We start from the raw sequence: 6,000 nt of genomic DNA on the forward strand, positions 1-6,000 counted from the left end.
ATCTTTCTTAATCAAGCTAACTGCTCATGACTTGGAAACGTAGACACATTTCCTCAACTAATATTCTTAGGTCAAGTCTATAGTCTATCGACAAGCTCGCCTCTTTCCCTTAAAAAAGGACCCGCAAACTAACGATAAAGCTGAACCGACCGAGTATTTTTTATGAGGTTTGCAGAAACAAATACACCGACTTTATCTTATTCAAATGTAACCATTCATATGTAATTCTACTTGCACTTTATGGTTCAACCTCTACATTTACATTTACATGTCGGAGGCTATTTCCCTGAAAATACCTTGAAAACGATCGCCACACATTTTATCGATCGTAGAAACGGTTATATTCTGCCTTTTGTCACAAGCCAATCACGTATTCAATTCAGGAATCTATCAAATATAACCTATGTAGGACCAACACTATATAAGCCCACATTCTTGCCCATTGAGGGTGTGACATGTGGCTATCCATCGAAGTAAAACAATATACGAGGAAATTTCAAAAAGAAGAGTGTCTCCTAAGTCCTTGGTAAGATAAACATGTTTGAGTGAAATGGGCAATTTAGTTATTCTTTTTGAGGAAACACAGGTTGATAGGTCAACAAACTTAGTGGTCAACATTCACGATCAAAGAATAAACTTAGTGGTCAACATTCACGATCAAAGAATAAATTTGAGCAAATGGTTCCAAAAGCCTTGAGATGCGTTGGACTTTTCTAGGTGGTCTCATAGGTTGCTTTTGCCTCATAGATGTTACTAAAATATTTCCTTTGTTCATTAGTTCGCCAAAGTTAGAAACAAAGATTCCCTTCATACATCTTGACACATTTTTCTCCTACTGCCACATTACACTTTGACTGCTTCACTTGCTTTTGAGACTTTTGTAGGTAGACACATGTCCTCATAGAGCTCCAAGAGAAGTGGTTGGTTTATTCAGACCTCTTCATCACATTGATTGGTTTATTCATATCTCTTCATCACATTCCCTTCCTTATAAATTGAGATCATCGATCTTTAATTATCTAAAATATTTTTGTTCATTGTAATTGGCTAATATGGCTAAGGTCTTATAAGCAAATTTCAAGCAACCACTATTAATTTAGGCAACTTTTTAGAAATTTAAAAATGTTCTTTATGAAATTTTAAATATTTTCAAATCCATTCTTAATTTTTTAAGATACACTATTAACTTTTTAAGATGTATTCTTATTTTTTTTACTGCGCATTCTTAATTATTTTCATACTTTTTAGATGTAATCTTAATTTTATAGTGTTTAATAGAAATTTTTAATTTTGAACTATGATTTTTAATTTTTATTTATTTTTAGCATTTGTACTATATTAAATTATATTTAATATTACACTCAACAAAATTTAATTTTAATAGTTATAAAATTTATTTTTGAATTATTAACTATTAATTTTTAATTTTAGTTTTTATTAGAATATTTCTATTTTATTAATTATATTTAATATTATAGTGTACAACTAAATTTATTCTCTGTAGTTATTAAATTTATTTAATATTATAGTTTAACTAAAAAATTTAATGACAAATACTCGTACATGTTTTATTTTGAAACATTTGAACTCACTCTTTATTTGAGTAAAGTCAAATATGGGTGCCATGACTCTCTTATAATAATTATTGTAAATTTCTCTAATTCAATTCTTTCTTTTCAATTTGCTACTTTTTTTTTGCTCTACCATAACATAAGTTAATATAGGGATGATGTGAAGTTATATAAAAACATTTTTTTTTGAATTACTTGTAATTGGTCTTTCTTTTTAGGGAAATCTAAGAAGTTGACTCCACCAATTCAATTCATAATAAGGGAGATAGAAGTTAGCTCTATGGATGGTGTACATACGAGTTTTCTGCTTATAAACAAGCAAAGTTTTTTGAAAATAGGAATGATAAGTTTGTTTGTTTCAGAGAGATGGTAAGCTAAGAAATGGATGGAGAGTGAATATAAAAGACAGATGGCTATGGATAGTTATGTCATTTACTATGATGGATTTTCTATAATGGAGTTTGATATGGTATAGGAAAGATGTAAAGTTATGAAAATTTGTGGATTTGACACAATTTTTCTTAGTAATAGGGGAAACAATTCAATAGTTGTCTAGGCTGACTTCATGCACCTACAATTCCTAATACACATGTCGAAATATGCCAACTTTTTTTTGTGAAACTTCATAGGTGACTAAAGAGATTAAAGGTAATCTTTTAACTTTTCTGCATTTACAAAGCTCTCTATAGAACTCATAGAGTGTGAGGTGGTCTAAAAGTGCCATTTTAAAATGTTCACCTAAAACCTGCCACTTAGGACCCCCAATAGCCTCTCACCCAAAAAATAGTTTTTTGCACAAATGGACCAATCAACAATCAAGAAAACTAAAAAATGAATAAAAGTAAACGACTATTGGTGTTCATGGTGATTTGTTTTGGTATGTTTGTGTGTAGGTATCGAGGGATTTTTTGGGTGGTAATGGATCAGGGGGGGAGGGGGAAGGTAATGATTAACATGGCGGTATTGGATATATGGGTGGCAAGTGGCTCATTTTTCCTAGCTAAAAAAATTATTCAAAATTTAGTTAGACTTTGGAATTATATAATGCAAATGCTTGAGTTTAGGCTCAAGTTTAAAAGGAAGTTTAAAAAAATAGAGTTGAAGTTGCTTATGATATTCTATTAATATTTTAAAGGTGGTGGAGCCATGAATTTTATATTCTAATTTAACATAAAAATTTAAATTTAAGGAAGTTTGAGGACTCGTGAATACAATCATATCATATCTTGTCATGTATTTTTATTGTCCTTGTGATAGCATCATATCTATCAATGTATTATCTTACTAAATAATTGGCACATTTGACACCTCTAGGGAATCCCATAATTTGAATTAATCAACTTTCTACCAATCTTTATGTGATAGGATGCACGCTAGGATGATTCAAACCTCGCCAAAATTTATTTGAATCTGCACAACTCAAATTTTTATCACCTATTTTAGTAGCTACACATCCTAGGCCCCTAAGATGACAATACCTTGAATTCTTGAAGTTCATGTTTGTTCTTTGTAATTTGTACTAAATCAGCCTCATGAGACTTTTGCAATTGAAAGGTATCATAACATGGGCCTAATAAATTACCAAATTTCATAATTTTATGTGTAGAAAATTCTTCTATGGCCTAGGTTATATTCCCTTTATATCATTAATAGTGTCAAATTAACAAATGCCATGTTTGAAGTAATATGGGGAAATCTTCAAGATCAATAATTTAATGTCTTTGCCTTCTATCATCAATAGTCTACTCAGTGATGTCACCCACATCTTTTCAAAGGGTTCAAAAAGAGTGCTATGTTTGATTTGTTAGATTCTTCTTAATGGTTTAAAACCAACTTTTAATCAATAGCTTCATCTCCTTGTTATCAAGTAATGAAATGTTCATTATATTGACCATTGAACCGAAGTGCTTTATAGGGAGTTCCTAAACTTCTGTTGTCTTTGCCAAAAACTTAATTACAATTTTATTCTTTATTTGAGACTTTCCCTCTATCTTATCTTCATTCCAACTTGGACATTAGGATTTTATGGAAGTTCTTCGAAATCTTTGCTCTACCAAAAAGAATTCTATAAATTGTTTAACATCTCTTTTTCCTTAGCTACAACCTAGATTTTCTTTGGATCAATTTGCTTCTTTATATGTCATGGTTCAAAACCATTTTTGAACTCCATTGTGATTCTTAGGGATTACATGATTGAGAATCAAGCAAAGAAAATTCAAACAACTCATCTCCAAAATGTAATGCTAGGGACTCAAAACATAAATTAGAAGATGATTAAGTCTAACAATAACCAAGACTCAACAACTACAAAAGACTTAGATTTTATCTAAAAGAGTTGTCAAATCTTAGGTGTTCCTAAACATGGGTTAAACTCTTACAAATTCACAAAGAGACTCTAAAGACTTGGAAAATAATGCAAAATCCTAAGTTTTGAGCGAGGTGGCTAGCAACACATTCATGTTCAAATGTTTCCCTTTTTACAAGTTAGCCCTAAAAGCTCAATAACTATTGCATAAGTTTTAATACCTACTCTCTTTGCTTCAAATTATAAAGTGGGTGCATGATAAATGCTATTGCAGTGGATATGCAAGCTATTTGATTATTTATTACCATAATTAACTACTCTTCTTCAAATATATGAAATCTCTTGACAATTTTCTATTTGTTGCAAGCTCACAAGGGCCCCATTGCTAATTGGTAATCATCATATCAATAATAAAAACTTTGAATTCTTAACTACTGTGATATTGCTATCAAAGATTCAGCTATGTAGTTTTTGACTCATTGATCCATGTTTCACGAGTTGTGGTTAAACAAGAACTCATTTCTCATAAGAATGAATGGAACACTTAACATCCGTTACATCTAGATGATGCTCATAAAGGTGAGGTACATAGACTTTCATAGAGGTCACTCACCCTAGTACTACTCTAAGTTGAATACGTTTAATAGTAGAATTTTCTCAAGAGATCACCCATCACTCCAGTACCCACTTATGAAATTCACAACAATTGATATAATATTATAAAAAAAATTAAAAACTATTATATTACAATTATTGAAACATCCTAAACATAAATCCTACAACTTACACTCTTTTCTTTACCTACAATTCTTTATTAAGTCTGTGGACAATCTCACCTCTTTACTAAAATGGACGAGGAGTTGGTTCCTCGTGATTTATTGCTAAACTAAAAGAAACTTCGAAAAAAATGAAAAGCTGAAAACTTTGACATGCACCGACATTATCTGATCCAATATTCAATTCGCGTTTAATAAGTCGTGGCTCATGTTGGTTGGCTTATCTGTTGACTATTTACTCGTCATTTGACTTTACATTTCGTCTACACTTGCCACGCTAACAACCGGACAAAAGGAGATATAAGTGACAAACTCAGGAGTCCCGAATTTACGATAAGAACCCTGCACTGCACTTCTGATGAACGTCCGCTGAGAAAAAGTAAATATAATTGTCCTTCCAAGTTGAAACGCTACGATTACATTTATGTGTTCGAGAAGCAACTGCCAAGAAAGTAGGACCGCCATTCATTTTTACTCAAAGATGTTGAAACGGTTATATTATGGCAATCGTCATAAAACCAAACATTCAAGCCTACAAGTCCACGAGTCTATATAGGTGCGCGTTTATTCCCGTTGAAACAGTTGCGAGATGTTTTAAGTGGATGCGATTCTTTCTTTCGGAGAAGCTTAGCCCTAAGTAAAGGGAGAGATGGAATTGGCACGTAAAGATGTGCTTATATCGCTTTCGTAAGACTTTGTAATCAAACGATGGAGAAACTTTTAGGATCTGCTTTGGAAAGATTCCGTAGAGATGCCATCTTTTCTTTTATCAGATAATAGAAAACATTGTCTTGTCGAGTGGGGCCGGCTCCATGTCAGATATTAATGTTTTCTTTTTGGGTTCTCCACAAGGCAGCAAACTATATTAATGTTTCTATATTTGCTTCTCAATTTCTATCTAATTTGATCTCATTCTATCACTCTATATTCATTTCTCCATCACCTCCCTTCTTATATCTATATACTTCTATTTCTATTTGTAATCTCTACCTTTTAAAAGGCAAAGACTATTGTTTTCACCTAGATTATAAGTATTAATCTGCTCCTTTAAAAATGTCCGTCAACAATATAAGCTATAGTTTTTCACAATAATATCTATTAAAAACTATTTCTAGTAATTAAAAGTTTTTTCTGATTGGTCATATTAATTTTCTTGGTGGTTTAATTATTTTCAAGGCAAAAATAAAAGAGCTATTTTCTAGCACACACTCTATGTACAAAGATTACAACTAGGTTGGGTTGGCTTCTGCACAGAGGTGGGAAAAATAGGCTGGCCTTTCCAGGCGTACGACAGGCACCAATAAATCTAGCCTTTATTTTTGTACCATCTCTACCATTATATTGTCAT

General features: G+C 31.8%; 1 protein-coding gene across 1 annotated transcript in view; it reads left to right on the plus strand.

Moving 5' to 3' along the window:
• Nucleotides 1-6,000, plus strand: part of LOC149555216 (heavy metal-associated isoprenylated plant protein 23-like) — a 263,404-nt gene that overhangs the window by 61,158 nt on the left and 196,246 nt on the right. The window lies entirely within an intron of this gene.

The sequence above is a fragment of the Cupressus sempervirens genome, chromosome 5 (assembly GCF_028749045.1).
Source record: "Cupressus sempervirens isolate cs-2001-9-10 chromosome 5, ASM2874904v1, whole genome shotgun sequence".
In the NCBI taxonomy this organism is placed as follows: domain Eukaryota; kingdom Viridiplantae; phylum Streptophyta; class Pinopsida; order Cupressales; family Cupressaceae; genus Cupressus; species Cupressus sempervirens.